Below are 19,037 nucleotides of genomic sequence, written 5' to 3' on the forward strand. Positions count from 1 at the left end.
GCCGCGTAGGGCCGCGCGCCCCGGCCCGGAGCCGTCAGCCTAGCCCAACCGGTCTGGCCGGCGCGGCGGGCACATTCCGGCGGCGGGGAGGGGCGCGGGGCATAAAAGGCACCGCCGTACGAACGTAGCCGCCGGGACGCGCTGGGCTCAGCTCACCGGGACCCGACCAGAGCTCCTTGCGTCCGCTCGGCTCAGGGCGGAGGCGCAGACGGCGACAGCCGGGCATGGGGTGCAGCGCCGTCGGCGAGGGGCGCAGACCCGTCCCCCCCCCGGGCGACCTGACCTCGGGCGGCCTGACCTCGGGCGGCCCGACCTTGGGCGGCGGGCTTCTCTTCACAGCGGGCGGCGAGGACGCCCGGACTCGCGCGCTGGGTCCAGTGGTTCTTAACAGTTCAACAGTTCTGTAGCACAATTGTGAAATGTTTAGGACCACTAGACCCGGCGGGCCTGGCGGCGGCGACGACACAGCGACAGTGCCGAGGACAGCGCGGCGTCCCATGCGCGGCCCGGGGTCAAGGGTCTGGGCGCGCCAGGAACCGCCCGGAGGAACCCCCTGGCCCGGCTGAGCCACCCCAACCCCGGCGGGTCTGCGCCAGGCAGTCCCCGGGGACCCGGGCCGGAGACTCGGCCGGAGGACCGGCCGCGGTGGGAGGCGGCCGGGCGTGGCCGTGCCAAGCGCCAGGACGGGGTGGGGGTGCGCCGGGCTGTCCCCGCTGCCGGGCGCCTTGCAGGCCGGGAGATGCCACGGCCGCCTGCGTCTCGCGCCCGAAGGCTCCCCCCTTCTCGAAACTCCTCGAGAACTTTTGGGCGGGACTGGCGGTAGGCACCGCGGGCGGGGAGCGCCCCTGGCCTGGCTTCCTGCGTGCTGGTGACTAGGGAGCGTGGCCGAGCCCTCCTTACCCGGGCTCCGCGCTCCTACGGGGGCTGAGCTGGAAGGACCAGCAGTCTAGGAGTGGGTGCTGACGGAATGAGTGACCCCCTGACAGGAGCACGTGGGGAGGAGGTGTGGAGGCCACGCCCGGCGGGTGGTGGGGGGAGCTGCCGACTGTCTGAGGCTGCTGCCCTTCTTACCAGGCTCGTTAGGTGGCTGTTGGAAGCACTGACCGACAGGTCTGCGCAGCGGCTAGGAACCTCTGTGTGAAGCCCTTCGGCCCCTGTCAGGCTCAGCGAAGGGTCAGTTCCATGTCCACCCTCCAGCCAGGGCCAGGTGGCCTCTGCCTCCAGGCAGCCTGGGCGTGTGGCTGGCCTGCTGGAGCCTGCCTGCCTGCTGGCCTGACCTCCCTTTGCAGCAAGAGGACCTCAGGGCCAGTGTTTAGAGGAGCTGCTGGTGCAGCCTGGGGTCGGGGGGTGGTGGTCAGACAGGCCCCGGGTTGAAGCCCACTAGGGCACTGCTGGTGGGGTGGCCTGGGCCAGTCCCCTGGCTCTGAGCCCCACCTACATGTGAGGGGGTACAACTTCCTTCACAGGGCTGAGGGTGAGGCGACCGTGGGGGTCGGACCAGGAGCCCCGGCTGCAGGCCCCTCTGCTGCCTGGGGAGGGGCTGTGTTCCCTGAGGCGTGGCCTCCCTCCTGCCGGCAACTTCTCCTTGTCTGGAAAACTCCAGGGGCCCCTCTCCGGCCCTGGGCAGGCATAGCTGTGCTGGGTCGGTGGTGCTCGGAGGGTGGCGGGGGTCCTACCTGCACCCCCCCCCCCCGTGGCCATTGTATCGCGTATGTTGCTTATGTCGCCTGCCTCGTCCCGAAGCTCAGGGAGAGAGGCCCCCTGCTGGGCTCAGGTGGGTCATTGTTTCCGATTCTGTAACTTTGATTCATTCTGTAGTTGTGAACATATACATTGTAGGTAGACAATCAATAAACTTGTTCCAAAGCCTGGCTGAGTCCCTGGGCTGCTGTGCCCCCTCCCTCAGAAACAAACCACCCTTTGTTTTTAAGCCCAGAGGAGTTGGGGGCCGTGGGTGGGGAGTGGCCGGGCCCTCCCCCAGGGCCTGGCCTCCAGCCTCAGCCCTGCGTCTGGCCCTTTGGTCTCCCTGGAAGCCCCAGCCCCTGCCTCCAGCCCTCTCAGTCTGCCAGGGGATAAGGGGCCCAGTAATCCCTCCCCCACCTCCCCGAGCAGGCCCTGGTTTGGGCTGCAGCTGCCTTGAGGGGCCCAGTAGGGAGAGGGCTTGGCCCCACCCACGCCAGACTGGAGGCTGAGGGCTGGCCTCGGGACCTGGCCACAGGAGAGGCAAAGTCGGAGGGCTGACGGGTTGGAAGGACAGACTGAGAGTCGTGGGTTCAAATCCCAGCAAGTGAGCTGGGGCACGTTCCTGTCTGACACTCCCAGCACCCATGTCTTCCTCTTGTAAAGCGGGGTGGTGTGCCTGCCCCCAGGGCTCATGGGGGGTTCAGACGATGAGGGGACCCATGAATGCCGAGCTGGGTGGGGGGCCCTGCTATAACACAGTGGGCAGGTCTGGGGTGCCCTGAGGAACCATGTATCAGTTGGGCGTGGAGAATGAGTGGAAGGCCCAGGTGGCAGTGGGGTGGGTCCCTGTCCTTACTGACACCCCCAAAACCCTCCACCCCAACCTATGCTCTCTCCTCCCCTCCACACGGGGTAGAGGGTGCCGAGGGTCTTCCTTACCCATTCTCTGCCTCTCGAGTAATGGAAGCCCCCAGTGGCAGCTGGGCACGGGTCCCTCGTCAGGGTTGACACTTCCCAGTCTCCTTGGTGTGGGCACACAGCTTGAGGCTGGCCGTGGGACATGAGCACAGGGCCGGGGCACGACTCAGAGCCCGCCTTTAGAGGGAGCTGCTGGTCCTCAGCTTCCTCGTCCTCTCCTGGGGCAGGCGGAGGACCGCACCCCTCGGCATGGCCGCGCGTCTGAGGCTGACCGACGCTCCTCATTTGCTCAGGACTTTCTGCCTTTAGCACTGAGAGCTTATGTCCTGGGAACCCCCTCGGTCCCAGGCAAACAGGGACAGTTGGTCCACCCTGGCCAAGCCAGGGAACACGCTGCCCTGCTTACCTGGACCGCCTGCCAGCCTGCCTTTTCCGCCGGAGAGCTGAACCCTCCATCTCTGCAAGCCCCTGTCTTCAGTGTCTACTAAAGGGGCTAAGCCAGTGCTCCAGGTGGGTCTCAGGCCTCAGGGTGGAGCTGACTCCCCGGGAGGGCCAGCGAAAGCCACGGAGGCCTGGGCTCGGCGAGGCTGGCGGGCGGGCCGAGGACTGCGTCTGCCCCGAGTCCCCGGTGGGGCTGAGAAATGCCCAGGTCTAAGAACGACCATCTGCAGTAGTACACCCGCAGAAGGGGGACGGGCCCCGGCCCTGGGGCGTTTGGAGCTGTCTTAGGCCGCTAAAGGAGTCCCTGCGTGGTGCAAACAGTTAAGTGCTTGACTACTATCTGAAAGATTGGCAGTTTGAACCCACCCAGAGGCACCTCAGAAGAAAGGCCTGGCAGTCTGTTTCCAAAAGATTACAGCCTTGAAAACCCTATGGAGCAGATCTACTCTGCACACGTGGGGTAGCCATCAATCAAAATCAACTCAGCGGCCACTAACAACAGTCCACTAACCTCCAGGGGAGGGGGAGCCCAGAGCAGACACTGCCTCTCAGCCTCTCTGTCCACCAGGGGAGCCAGCCAGCCTGAAGCGGGGGCACGGCATCCAAGCCCAAGCCCCCTGTCTTAGTCATCTAGTGCTGCTAGAACAGCAATACCACAAGTGGATAGCTTTAACAAGGAGAGATTTATTCTCTCACAGTCTAGAAGGCTAGAAGTCCGAATTCAGAGCGCTAGCTCCAGGGGAAGGCTTTCTCTGTCTGTCGGCTCTGGGGGTAGGTCCTTGTCATCAATCTGGTCTAAGAGCTTCTCAACGCGGGGACCCTGGGTCCAGAGGATGCACTCTGCTCCTGGCTCTGCTTTCTTGGTGATAGGAAGTCCAGCTCTCTGCTCGCTTCTTTTATGTTGCAAAAGAGATTGACTCAAAATAAACCTAATCCTGTAGCTTGAGTCCTGCCTCATTAACATAACTGCCTCTGATCCTGCCTCATTAACATCGTGGAACCCAAACCCAACCCGTTGCTGTCGAGTTAATTCCGACTCATAGTGACCCCATCACAGAGGTTAGGATTTACAACACCTAGGGTAATCACATCAGATCACAAAATGGTGACAGCCACACCATACTGGGAATCATGGCCTAGCCAAGTTGATACACATTTTTGGGGGACAGAATTCCATCCATAGCACCCTCCTTGCACAGGTAATGAGACTGAGGCCCACCCTGGGCGGGGGCTTATGTCAGGCTAACGGAGTCTAATTGTAGACAAGCCTGTAGTTAAGACTGATCCGAGACAAAAGGAAGGACGGTGACAGAGGTGAGCCGTGAGCTGCGAGCACAGCTCTAACTGATCTCCGGTGTCTCAGGTGTGAGAAGCGCTGGGCAGCTGCTACGGGCTTTGTGAGCCTCTGCCAGTGGTTCTGAGAGGCTGTCAGGGGACACAGATGAATTAGGGGGCACACGTCCACTCATTCCTCAGGGCTTGCCTCCTCCAGGCAGCCCTGAGCAGTCTCGATTTCCCTCAAGCTCCCACTGCATCTTTCCGGCTTCACACTGGAGTAATTTAGAAGCTTGTCTCTCTACCCGCTCCCGAACGGGAACTAGTGAGGCCACCAGCAAGCTTTCCTTGGGCCTCCAGTTTTGGGGGTCCCCCTTCTCTTTATTTTTTTTGGGTTTATGGAGGTAAAATTGGTGTGCAATACAATGCACATATTTAAAGTGTGCGATTTGATGACTTTTGACATATGTACACCTGTGAAACCATCCTCACGATCAAGACCAGAATTAAGATAATGAAAAGATCTGTCATTCATCTGGCTGTGTCTCCTCCCTCCCGTCCCCAATACCCCCGCCCCCGGAGTTTTCTTTGTTGGAAGGTTTTTAAACTACATATTCAATATCTTTAATAGATACAGTGCTACTCAGGTTATCTATTTCTCCTTGAGTGAGTTTTAGTAGTTTGTATATTTCAAGGGCGCTCTGGTGGTGCAGTGGTTATGCACTTGGCTGCTAACCAAAAGGCTGGCAGTTCAAACCCACCAGCCGCTCTGCAGGAGAAAGATGTGGCAGCCTGTTCTCGTAAAGATTGTCGTTGTTAGGTGCCGTCGAGTCGGTTCCGACTCATAGCCACCCTATGCACAGCAGAAGGAAACACTGCTTGGTCCTGCGCCATCCTCACAGTTGTTGCTGTGCTTGAGCCCATTGTTGCAGCCACTGTGTCAATCCATCTTGCTGGGGGTTGTCTTAGTCATCTAGTGCTGCTACAACAGAAATACCACGAGTGGATGGCTTTAACAAACAGAGATTTATTTCTTCAGAGTAAAGTAGGCTAACAATCCAAATTCAGGACGTCAGATCCAGGGAAAGGCTTTCTCTGTCGGCCTTCTCATCAATTTTCCCCCAGACTAGGAGCTTCTCCACGCAGGGACCCCAGGTCCAAAGGACACGCTCTGCTCCTGGTGCTGCTTTCTTGGTGGTATGAGGTCCCCCATTCTCTGCTTGCTTCCCTTTCCTTTTATCTCTTGTAAGGTAAAAGGTGGTGCAGGCCACACCCTAGGGAAACTCCCTTTACATTGGATCAGGGATGTGACCTGGGTAAGGTTGGTGTTACGATCCCACCTTAATCCTCTTTAACATAAAATTACAATCACAAAATGGAGGCCAACCACACAATTCTGGGAATCATGGCCCAGCCAAATTGATACACACATTTTTTGGGGGACCTAATTCAAACCATGACAGGAGTCTTCCTCTTTTTCACTGGCCCTCTACTTTACCAAGCATGATGACCTTCTCCAGGGACTGATCCCTCCTGACGACATGTCCGAAGTATGTCAGACGCAGTCTCGCTGTCCTTGCTTCCAAGGAACATTCTGGTCGTACTTCTTCCAAGACAGATTTGTTCATTCTTTTGGCAGTCCATGGTATATTCAATATTCTTCGCCAACACCACAATTCAAAGGCATCAATTCTTCTTTGGTCTTCTGTATACATTGTCCAACTTTCCCATGCATATGAGGCTATTGAAAACACCATTGCTTGGGTCAGGTACACCTTAGTCCTCAAGGTGACATCTTTGCTTTTTAACACTTTAAAGAGATCTTTTGCAGCCAATTTGTCCAATGCAATGAGTCTGTTGATTTCTTGACTGCTGCTTCCATGGATGTTGATTGTGGATCCAAGTAACATGAAATCCTTGACCACCTCAATCTTTTCTCCATTTATCATGATGTTGCTTATTGGTCCAGTTGTGAGGATTTTTGTTGTCTTTATGATGAGGTGTAAGCCATACTGAAGGCTGTAGTCTTTGATTTTCATCAGTGAGTGCTTCAAGTCCTCTTCACTTTCAGCAAGCAAGGTTGTGTCATCTGCATAACTCAGGTTGTTAATGAGTCTTCCTCCAATCCTGATGCCCTATTCTTCTTCATATAGTCTAGCTTCTCAGATTATTTGCTCAGCATACAGACTGAATAGGTATGGTGAAAGAACACAACCCGACGCACACCTTTCCTGACTTTAAACCACGCAGTATTCCCTTGTTCTGTTCGAACGACTGCCTCTTGATCCATGTACAGATTCCTCATGAGCACGATTGGGTGTTCCAGAATTCCCATTCTTCACAATGTTTTTCATAATTTGTTATGATCCACGCAGTCCAATGCCTTAACATAGTCAATAAAACACAGGTAAACATCTTTGTGGTATTCTCTGCTTTCAGCCAGAATGCATCTGACATCAGCAATGACTGGAATGCGAAAACTGCAAACAGAAGGATCAGTAGTTGGAAAATACGGCCTTGGTGATAGAAACGATGCCGGAGATTGCATGATTGAATTTTGCGAGACCAACGACTTCTTCGTTGCAAATACCTTTTTTCTATGCACATGGACCTTGCCAGATGGAGTACACAGGAATCAAATTGAATATATCTGTGGAAAGAGACAATGGAAAAGCTCAATATCAGGAGTCAGAACAAGGCCAGGGGCTGACTGCGGATCAGACCGTCAATTACTCATACACAAGTTCGAGTTGAAACTGGAGAAAATTAGAACAAGCCCAGGAGAGCCAAAGTACCACCTTGAGTATATCCCACCCAAATTTAGAGACCATCTCAGGAATAGATTTGACGTGTTGAACACTAATGACTGAAGACCAGATGAGCTGTGGAATGACATCTCATAAAGAGTACAGCCTTGGAAATCCTGTGGGACAGTTCTGCTCTATCCTATAGGGTTGCTATGAGTCAGAATCCACTTAATGGATTTTATCTTTCAAGGAATTTGTTTATTTAATTTAAATTCTCAACTTTATTGGTCTAAAGTTGTGCATAATATTCTATTATTATTCTCTTCTTTTCCTGATCAGGCTATACTACTATACTTCTATAGCTTTGTCACAATTTTCGATTAAATCAATACTCAGACTTTACATTATTACTGTGACCTGTGTAAGCGTTATTCACAGCTAAGCCTTGCAGCATACTATGACTACAGATCCTTGCTGGTACAGCTTTTTGTTTTTTAGAAACTTGCCTCATTCTAAATCTGCATAGTTTTCTATGTACTTGTGAATAGTTTGCTCGCATGCTCTTTGACAGAAGTTTATATCTCCTCTCAATGTGTTCAAGTAGATCAAGAAATCCCTTCCCTTCTCTTCCCTTCCCTCTCCTTGAGGTCCCCCTGTAGAGTGCTCTGAATGCCTGCTCCAGTCTGGATCCCTTGGGCCTGCAGCTCAGCCTACACCTTGAACCTCCATTCACCACTGCTCTGGAAATGCCCTTTCTTCTTTCCTGGGTTGGGTTTCCCGTTTCCTTGATCATATGTCCTCTTTTTCCTTGGTTTACTTCCTTTTTTTGAGGAGCTTCCTGAGACAGGAAAAGTTGAAAGTTAAGTTTTTTTTTTGTCTTTATTCTACCTTTATGTTCAGTTGATAGTTTGAGTACAAGAATTCTAGGTTAAAAAACCCAAAACCTTTTGGTTAGCAGCCAAGCTCTTAACCACTACAGCACCAGGGCTCTGAATTCTAGGTAGGAGATCATTCTTCCCTCAGTTTTGGACAGTTTGCTCCATTGTCTTCTAACTTCCATTGTTACGTTGAGAAGTCAGGTGCCAATCTTCTTCCTAACCCTTTGCATCTGAGCTTTATCCCCCTCTCTGGAAGACTGAGTATCTCCTGTTGTTCCTGGTATTGTTTTGAAATTTCACAGAGTTGTGGGTCTTTTTTCTCCCAATTTATTGTGCGAGGCATTGATGATTCCTAGCTCTTAGTTCTGGGATTTTGTTTGTTTGTTTGGTGTTCTTTCCTCACCCATATTTTTCTTCTGTTCTCTTTCTCTGGAACTCTTATTACTCAGACATTGAATTTCTTACTCGAATTATCTGATTTTCTTTTAAAAAAATTCTTCTCTCTTATTTTCCAATCTTTTGTTTTTCTCCTTTAGTTTCTGGGGGATTTCCTAAACTTGATCTTTCAATCATTCTTTTGAATTTTAAAACAGTTATCATATTTTTATTTTCCAAATACATTTTTTTGTTCTCTGGACATTTTTTTTTTTTTTTATTGCATGCTGTACACAAGTTCATGGAACTCCATATCGTATCTTCTTTCTCTGAAGATGATAATTATGCTTTTTCTATAGTTTTTTTTTTTAAAGTTTTCTTTTGTCCCTCCTTCTGCTTTCCTATATTCTGGGTTCCCTTTATGTCTTTGTATGTTTTGATCTCTGGCTTTTAGAGGATTTTTTCAAATGGTTGGGGGTCCTTGGCTGTCTGTTTGAACATAAGAAAGAAACATGAAAAAGCAGATTAAAGGCTCTGTATGAATGAGGGGAGCCTGTTACCTGATGTCTTAGTTATCTAGTGCTGCTATAACAGAAATACCAGAGTGGGTAGCTTTAATGAACAGAAATTTGTTTTCTCACAGTTAGGAGGCTAGAAGTCTGAATTGAGGGCACCAGTTCTAGGGTGAAGGCTTTCTTTCTCTATCGGCTCTGGGGGAAGGTCTTTGTCTCTTCAGCTTCTATTCCTTGGCTCCTTGGTGATCTTCATGTGGCATGGTGTCTATCGTTCCCATCTCCGCTTACTCGCTTGGTTGTTTAATCTGTTTTATAGCTCAGAAGAGATTGACTTAAGACACACCCCACACTAATCCTGTCTCATTAACATAACAAAGCAACCCATTCCCAAAAGGGATTATAATCACGGACATAGAGGTTAGGATTTACAACACATATTTTTGGGGGACACAATTCAACCCATAATACTGGAGGACCCAGCAGTTTTGTCAGGAAACTTGCAACTGTCAGGATTTATAAGTGTATTTTTTGGTCTGTTCCCCCCAACTTTCTCACCCCCGAGTAATCTTGCATTCTCCTGCCCATCAGGCTGTAAGATTGCTGGTGATGATGTTTTGTGAGTCAAGGAGGCAGGAGCTGGAAGGTCTAATGATGCAGGATGTAGATTTTCATCTAATAGGTTTTCTGCATGGGCCCTGCTCTCAGCTGGGCCCTGTCCTCTCGCTCTGTCTTGCTCTGTGTTTGTCTCTCTCTCTCTATGTTGCTGTGAGCACTGCTGGGTCTTTCAGTGCTAACACTTGTGTCTTTCAGTTCCAGGAAGATGTACCAGGCAAGTTTTTTGGTAATACCTTCTCTGTGTTTTCTCTGCTCTTTTTTTGGAGCTGTCTGTAGGCGTCTTTCCTCTGAGTTATCACACAGACATCTTTGTATAGGGGATTTACCCAGAAACAAAGCAAATCTCAATTCTATGTGCAGGATGGCAAATTTCTGAAGTTAGCCACTCTTTTTTTTTTTTTTTTTTGTGCTTTAGGTGAAAGTTTACAGAGCAAATTAGTTTTGCATTCAGTCATTTATTCACAAAGTGTTCTGTGACATTGGTTGCAATCCTTACAATGTGTCAACACTCTCCCCATTTCCACTCTGAGTTCCACATTTCTATTCATCCAGTCTTCCTGCTCTTGCTCGTTTTTTGTTCTTGGACTGTTGCTGCATATTGGTATCTAACTGAGCTCTCAAAAGGTTAATTTCCAAAAACTCTTTCTTGTCTGAATCTGGCTTGAATTTCTGGAAGTTTCCTGTCGATGTACTGCTGCAACCACTTTTGAATGATCTTCAGCAAAATTTTACTTGTGTGTGATATCAATGATATTGGTCGAAAAATCTGCACATTCGGTTGAATCACCTTTCTTGGGAATAGGCATAAATATGGATCTCTTCCAGTCAGTTGGCCAGGTAGCTGTCTTCCAAATTTCTTGGCCTAGACGACTGATCACTTCCAGTGCTGCATCCATTTGTTCAAACATCTCAGTTGGTGTTCCGTCAATTCCTGGAGCTTTGTTCTTCATCAGTGCCCTCAGTGCAGCTTGGACTTCATGCTTCAGTACCATCAGTTCCTAATCAATCACATGTTACCTCCTGAAATGGCTGAACGTCGACCAATTCTTTTTGGTGCAGTGACTCTGTGTGTTCCTTCCATCTTCTTTGGATGCTTCCTGTGTTGTTTGGTATTTTGTCCATAGAGTCCTTCACAATTGCAGCTCAAGGCTTGATTTTTTTCTTCAGTTCTTTCAGCTTGAGAAATGCGGAGTGTGTTTTTCCCTTTTGGTTTTCGGTCTCCAGGTCTTTGCACATGTCATTATATCACTTGACTTTGTCTTCTCCAGCCGCCCTTTGAAATCTTCTGTTCAGCTCTTTTGCTTCATCATTTCTTCCTTTTGCTTTAGCTACTCGACATTCAAGAGCAAATTTCAGAGTCTCTTCTGACATCCATTTTGGTCTTTTCTTTCTTTCCTGTCTTTTTAATGATCTTTTGCTTTCTTCACGTATGCTGTCCTTGATGTCATCCCACAACTCATCTTGTCTTAGATTATTAGTGTTCAATGCATCAAATCCATTCTTGAGATGGTCTCTAAATTCGGGCAGGATATACTCAAGGTCGTATTTTGGCTCTCGTGAACTTATTTTAATTTTTTGCAGCTTCAACTTGAACTTGCATGTGAGCAATTGATGGTCTGTTCCACAGTTGGCCCCTGGCCTTGTTCTGACTGATGATATTGAGCTTCTCCATCATCTCTCTCCACAGATGTAGTTGATTTGATTCCTGTGGATTCCATCCAGAGGGGTCCACGTGTATAGTTGTCATTAATGTTGTTGAAAAAGGTATTTGCATGAAGAAGTTGTTGGTCTTGCGAAATTCCATCATGTGATTTCTGGCATGGTTACTGTCACCAAGGCCGTATTTTCCAACTACCGACCCTTCTTCTTTGTTTGCAGCTTCCACTTTCCAATCACCAGTAATTATCAATGTCCGACTGCTCTGTCCGCATTGTGTGATCAGAGGATGCAGGTAACCTATGACCTCACCTGGTTCTTCTCTTGGGAGACACGAGGGTGTTGGGGTCCCCCTTCATTCATTCAACACAGCAGCTCTGGTTCATGCTATCTCTGTTCTGTACACAGTCATCAGTGCTGCACACTCCCGTGTAAGTGACACTTCACACACACACACGCAGGCACACTCAGTACGTGAATGCTCACACTCCAGTGTAGGTGTCATTTCACACATGCATATGCACATATGTGTGCACACACATGCATACATAGTGCATGAATGCTGCACACTTCAGTGTAAGTGCCATTTCACACACACAGACACACACACACACACATGCACAGTTTCCTACATCCACGAGGCCGCCCTCATGCCCAGCCTGCTCCCTGGAATCCAGAGGGGAGCGGTCTCTGCCCCCGCCCTCGGGAAGCCCACTGATAGGTGGGGGAGGGGGTGGGCGGAGCTGGATGTGAGGGGAGGTTTTCCAAATTGCACATTTCTGCCTGGGTTGCTCAGTTGGAGCCCTGGGATATGCTTCTGCCACCACGAGCCCCCTCACCTTGGGGCCTGGGTCGCTGCCTGTACTCCAGCTGGAGGCCGAGCCCAGGCCTGAGGGAGAGGGACAGGAAGGAGGAAGGGAAGTCGGGGTGGAGTGGGGTGGGGGACACATGGGGCTCAGGGAGGGCGTGCTGTGGAGGCTCCACGGAGCCAGGAGACCTGGACTCCAGGCCTTACACATCCCTCCCTGTCTCAGGGGTTTAGGGCATGCCCCTGCCCCTCTCATGGCCTCAGTTTCCCCATCTCCGTAAGAGGGAAGCTGGACCAGATGATCTCTTAAATACCTGTCTTCTCCCATACTTCCAGGAAGAACTAGCCAGAGTGCTGCTTGGAAGTGAGGATGGCAAGGCTTCGTGTCATGTACTTTGGACGTGTTATCAGGAGGGACCTGTCCCAGGAGAAGGACATCATGCTTGGTCGAAGGTCAGCGAAAACGAGGAAGACCCTCAACGAGATGGATTGACACAGTGGCTGCAACAGTGGGTTCAAACACAGCAGTGATTGTGAGGGTGGCGCAGGACCAGGCGGCGTTTCCCACTGGATGGCACCTAACAGCCTACAGCCTGCGTCCAACTGGCGCCATCTGCTGGCCACAAGAGGCAGTGTCCTGACTGCGGATGTGGCTGTAGGCGTGCGTGCGTGCGTGCGTGCGTGTGCGCGGCCTGGGAGCGTGCGTGTGTGCGTGTGTGTGTGTGTGTGTGTGTGTGTGTTTGTGTGTGTGTGTGTGTGTGTGTGTGTGTGTGTGTGTGTAAGAGTCCTGGCTCTGGCTGTCTGGTCCCAACCACCCAGAGAGCCAGGGAATCGGGGGGCGGGGGGCTGCTCCTGCTTTGCTGCTTGTCTTCCTTAAACCTTGATAACACTCAGGAGCCCCAGGCCGGCGCTGCTCGCTGCCAATCAGTTGTGAGCTGCCGCTGAGTTGGCTCTGACTCACGGTGACCTTACGCAGAACAGAACAAAACTGCCCGGTCCTGTGCCGTTTTGACGATTGTCGACGTGCTTGAGTCCAGCGTCGTGGCTGTGGGGAGAGTCCATCTCGCCGAAGGCTTCCCTCTACTTTATCAGCCATGACGTCCTTGTCTAGCGCTGGGGCTTTCTTGATGATGTGTCCAAAGTAATGGAGTAGAAGTTTTGCCATCCTCGCTTCTGAGGAGCGTTCTGGTTGTATTTCTTCTAAGGCTTGTGTTCCTTCTTCTGGGGATGCACCACGTGCTCAGTATTCTTCACCAACTCCGCAGTTCAAATGTGTCGCTTCTTCTGTTTTCCTTGTTCGTTGTCCAGCTTTTGCACACAGTGAGGTGGTTGAAAAGACCATGGCTTGGGTCAGGTGCACCTCAGTCACAAAGCGACATGCGGAGAGGAACCTGACCCCTGCCCTAGGGGCACAGGAACGACAGCAGGGAGACTCGTGCACAGGAACACCGCAGGACGGGGGGATTAATTCTGTCTGGGCTGGGAACTTTCCTGGGAGGGGGGCATCTGAGTCTGACTGGGAGTTGGCGTTTTCCAGCTGTGAGGCGGAAGTCCACCCGCCCAGATCCAGGAGACTTGAGAGCTTCGATGCTGGGGCTGGGTGAGAGGTCAGGCCGCTGGGCCCCCGGGGGGAGAAGGGGATGGTGGGGGAGCTGGGCCAGAGAGGGAGAGACCCAGGGTGGGGGCCTCGCAGGCCAGCTGAGGGGCTGCAGCCATACAGCCTCAGAGGGGGCTCCATGGAAGGGCTCCGAATTTCTACCTAGGGGCTTGGGCTGGGTGCCCCCTGTTGTGGTGAGGGCACTGATCGGGGGCTTGGGCACCACTCAGTGCCCACACATTTCCTCCCAGGCACTGGGAAGGAGCAGGCAGATGAGGAATGCTTCTACCTGGCTAATGAAGTGTCCTCAGGACAGGGCTGCCGGCCGGAGGGTCACATGAGGTCAAGGCCGGCTGACTTAAGGCTGGCAGGCCTGGTCAACTGAGTCCTCCTGCAGCCTTGCTCTGGGTAGGGGTGGGAGGAAGAAGCCCGTCTGGGGCCAGTGAAGAGCCAGAGCAGAGGTCCAGGCTGGGATGGGGTGAGCTGAGCCTAGGCGGTAGGGTGACCATGTGCTGGGGTGGAGGGACGGGAGCCCCAACGACCAGAAGGTACACAGGCATGGGCCACACAGAGCACGTGCTGGGATGCAGCCACCCCTGCTTCTTCAGCTCATGTGAGTGGCGTCTACCCCAGGCCGGGCACAGGGCAGCAGCACAGAAGTCCCTGCCCATGTCAGCTGACATCCAGCGGGGTGAGGGGGTGATGCACAACCCCCAAGACACAGAGAAAGACTTACAGTGAGTGGGTGTCTTAGCGACCTAGGGCTGCTGCAGCAGAAATACCATCGGGGGGGGCTTTAAGTTACAGAAATTTATCTTCTCACAGTTTAGGAGGCCAGGAGTCTGAATTCAGGGCGCCTGCTATAGGGAAAGATTCTTTCTGTCAGCTCTGGGGGAAGATCCTTGTCTCAGCTTCCGTAGCCCCAGCTTTCCTCGGTTCCTTGGCCATCGATCCCACGTGGCATCTGTCTTTCCCTGTTTGTGCTTGCCTCTATGCCTTAGGGGCCCTGGTGGTGCAGTGGGTAAGAGCTTAGCTGCTAACCAAAAGGTCGGCAGTTTGAATCCACCAGCCACTCCTTGGAAATCCTGTGGGGTAGCTCTACTCTGTCCTATAGGGTTGCTATGCGTCAGAGTCGACTAGATGAAAACTGGTTTGGTTTTTGGTTCTATACCTTATCTGCTCTTTTTATATCTCAGAAGGGACTGGTTTAAGACATAACCTACACTGATATGACCTAGTTAACATAAGCAAGAAAACCGTATTCCCACAGGAGATTATACCCACAGGCAGGGGGCTAGGATTCCAGCACCGATTTTGGGGGGATACAATTCCGTCCATAACAGCTCCTGACATGTGCTAAGGAGGAAAACGAGAGCCTTGCAAGGGTGCGGGGAGACGCCGGGAGGGGTGGAGGTTTTAGAGAAGGCAGCCAGGGCCTGCTCGCTGAGCAGGAGACAGTCATTCAGGAAGGCCTGAAGGAGGAGAGAGAGGGAGCCTGGGGGTGGGAACAGCGTGCAGGCAGAAGGAGCAGCCAGAGCTAAATCCCCCGCAGGAGTGAGGCCGGCGTGCTCAGGAGCAGCACGGGGGCGAATGTGCTGGAGCCGAGCATTTGGGGACACAGTGGGGGGAGAGGAGGCTGGGAGGGCCACGCAGCATAGGGAAACGGAGACTTGGAGCAGAGCAGTGGGGGTGACAGCCGCCACCTTCCAAAAGGCAGCTCTGGCTGCTGTGTTGAGAACAGACTGAAGGGGGCGCTGGTGGGCGCAGACACCCCGGTTAGGGGGCGATTGCAAGAAGTAGGGGTGAGAGAGGATGGGGGCTGAGAGGGGGGCGCAGACCCCAGAGGTGTGGTCAGGTGAGACCACAGGAGTCCAGGCCAGCGTCAGCCCGCAGGCGTGATGGGATGAATGAATGAGTGAATGAATGAGTGAATGAATGAATGAGCGATGGGAGACTCAGCCCCTCAGGGGACTCCTCCTTCCACCCCTTCTCGGGCCCATCTGCCCTCCGCAATTGACCCAGGCGGAGGGGCGGGACTCCGACCCCACTAGCCCCTCTCCTGCGCTGGCCGAGGTGCTGAACGCGGTGGCTGTTCTGGCTCTGGGGCTCCTCCAGGATAGGATGCGGGCGCAGGGGAGAGGGCAGGAGGGGGCGCGAGGTCAGCCCAGGGACCGACTTCTCAGGAGCCGGCCTGACCACGCTGGTCTCTCTCCTTGACCAACCCTGAACTTGGTGTCATCAGTGGGACCCGGGCTAAATGCCCTCCCCACCCAAGGCAGAACTGACCACTCTCTGCTCCTGCTTTTCTGCTCCCAGGAGCGGAGCCCCTACAGGGCCTGGCCCCCCTCCACAGTTGCGTTCCTGAGCCAGACCTTGGGGATGAGGGGGGCCAGGGGCATGGACTCCAGATCCCCACTGCCTGGAATGAAGTCTGGCCACTCTGGGGCTCAGTTTCCTCATCTGTAAAATGGGGCCATAATAGCTGTGAGGATTAAATGAGCGCATACTATCAGTGATCCTCCCCCACCCCAGACATGGGCCCACCCCCGGAGGGTGGGTGGGAGGAACAGCCTGGTGAGTTGGCCAGCTTTGGGGAAGTGTGGGGAAGGTCCACAGCCCCCTTGAGATGAGGGGGAATGTTTCTCTCCTCCCAGCCTGCTTTCCAATAGGGTGGAGGGTCTTTTTGATCAGACTGTGGAGCCCTGGTAGCCCAGTGGTTAAGTGGTACGGCTGCTAACCAAAAGGTTGGCCCTTTGAATCCACCAGCTGCTGCTTGGAAACCCTATGGGGCAGCTCTACTCTGTCCTCTAGGGTCGCTATGGGTTTGTGGTCCTAAGGCCAGGACCTCACGGGTCACAGCCTTTGGAGCTGGCAGTGGGCTGGTAGCGTAGGCTTGCTAAGCCCAGAGTAACGGCCTTAGTACGCAAAGGAAAAGCCCAAAGAAGGATTTACAGAGGAAGGTAAGGGCCTCTCGTTGCCCCCACCCGGTCCTCTCCCTAGACCAACCACTCACGTCTCTTGTGTCCCTCCCTGTGTGGTCTGTTGTTGTTGTTAGCTGTTGTCCAGCTGGCTTGACTCATGGCGACCTTATGTAGGACAGAAGGAGACACTGCCTGGTCGCACGCCATCCTCACGATTGTTGCTACGTTTGAGTCCAGTGTTGTGGCTGTTGAGTCAATCCATCTCGCTGACGGATTCCCTTCTTGTCGACGACCCTCTGCTAACCAGGATGTCCTCTTCTAGTGTTGTTGTACAGAGGACTTTCACTAGCTAATGGTCGGAAGTAGATTGCCAGGCCTTTCTTCCTAGTCTGTCTTAGTCTGGAAGCTCTGTTGAAACCTGTCCACTGTGGGTGCCCCTGCGGGTATTTGAAATATGGGTGGCGTAGCTTCTAGCAACATGCATACTGCTAGAGTATGATAAAGTGACAGATGGGTGGAGGAGAAGTGGTCGAGGTCTCTGCAGACATAACTGCTCTCTGAAAATACAGACGTTCTGTGTCCTGCACTGTGTCTGGGCCACTTCACCCCTTTCTCTATTCTGCTGTCCGCTGTTACCTAGGAGAAAATGCTGCAATTTATTTGGCCATTTCCCTAGCGATGCCCACACGGGTGTCCCATTCTTCACGACCACAGGTGTAACTGCCGCCAGGTGTAAGGCTGTTTATATTCCTCTGCGTACTTATGGACATGTGTCAAGGGGATGCCTTCCTACCTCTCAGATTGCTGGTCAGAAAGGTTTGGCCCCTTCTTTTAAAGGCTGGTTGGGGAGGGGGGGCGCCCAGGAGGGGCTGGTTCCTTCCCACTCACTCGCCTGTGGACACCAGGAGGCTGAGAGACACGCGGGGGTTGCCCCAGTGTCACCCAGCAGTTGGGGTAGAATGGTGTACTGAGGGCTCAGGGCCCCAAATGTCCCAAGCAGAATGGTGGCCGCTCCCGCGTCCCCCACCTCCCTGAAATACTGCTGCGTTCAGGTCTGATTGGAAGCCGAGCTCCACAATTAATCCCGTCGGAAGGGCTCTGCGCGATTGCCCGAGGTTTTCCTGTTTTGCTCCCTTGGCCTAGATTTCCCCAGGGACAGCTCTGACTGGCCGCCGTGTGCTTGGCAAATTAAATGTTAAAAAAAAAAACCCACAATGACTTTAATCAATCCACCGAGATGGCGGTAGCCTCCTCCCAGAAGTCCCCAGCCTACTGAAGGCAGTGCCCCCGCCCAGCCAGGGTCAGGGCCTTGGAGGAGTCAGGACGGGGGATGAGGGGGCAGGAAGTCCTCAGTCCCCTGCCCATGGGGGCCAGTGGGGGCAGGAGGTCCCCAGGGTGTCTTCCTGTACCCTAGCTCCCCACAGATCCATTACCACAGGGGCTGAGAGGAGCGGACTAGCAGAGACAGGGAGGAGGAGGGGTCCGGGGGACTCTGACCCCCTTCGTAGTTGCCCCTGCTCTGTTTAGGCCAGGGTGGCCCTGGGGGTGGGGGAAGGGCAGCCCCTGGGCAGGGGGAGGGCCAGTGGTAACTGCCCGCCCCGTGGCCCACAGATAAGAAGGTGTTTATGAGTTGGCTTTGGAGACAAACGGAGGTGCCTACTGCTCTAGGGCCAGCTGAAACAATGTCCTCCAGCTGCCGCTGGGGGGAGCCGGGGAGAGCAAAGAGTCCAAGCTCTGGCCTCCAGGTCTTTGCTCTTCAGCTCTGCTCACCAGGGAGGCCTTCCCTTGCTTATTTACCTTCCAGGTCCTCTTTAAGGCTCACCTCTCGGAGGGCACCGTCATACCCTCCCCCTCACTACCCCCCTAGGCTCCTCCCAGCCGGCGTTCCTGTTGGGCGGGTCTACGCCTCCAGGGGGCGCCCGCACGCTAGGCTTGGACAACGCACAGTAGGAGGTTTGCGTTTGTACGCGGCAGGCGGCCGCACCATCTTCCCTTACCCGCCGTCTGACCTCGGACTCGCACGGGTAAATTATCCGGGTTGCAATCCGGAGCCTAGTGCTTTGGCGTGCACCCGGAGACCGCCGGAACTCTCCAGCCTGTGGGGCGTCCAGGAGGGGCCAGTGGGGTCCTGCTAGAGGTGGCCGCTGGTGCAGGCCCAATCAGGGTACTGGAGTGGGGGGTCCTGGAGTGGTCTGCCGCCCACGCTCTAAGGTCCTGGCAGGGTGGGACTTGGGGATCCACAAGCCGAGACTAGGGCGAGGGGTGTAGCGCCCCGGAGCATGAGCGAGGTGGGGGGGGGCCGCAAGGTCACCGGGCTCTCTAAGGGATCCTAAGGCCCGGAGTCCCCAGCACCGATTGGAGGGGAAGGGGCTGGGATGCGCCCCCTGTTGGCAGAGGTTTTGGGGAGCCGCGGTCAGCGGTGCCACCCCTGCCTTGCTCTCCCGGCCGGATCCTGAACCCCCATCCACCGCCCCCAGCGGGCGTGGCCCTCGCCCCCCGCCCTCCTCCTCGGTTCCCGGAGTCCCTGGCGCGCTCCCGGGCCGCAGTCCCTGGCACCGGCGCAGCTCAGCGGGGCGAAGGGGGCGCTGTCGGCGCGGACGGGCGGGGT

This window comes from Trichechus manatus, unplaced genomic scaffold (assembly GCF_000243295.1).
Source record: "Trichechus manatus latirostris isolate Lorelei unplaced genomic scaffold, TriManLat1.0 scaffold00045, whole genome shotgun sequence".
Lineage (NCBI taxonomy): Eukaryota > Metazoa > Chordata > Mammalia > Sirenia > Trichechidae > Trichechus > Trichechus manatus.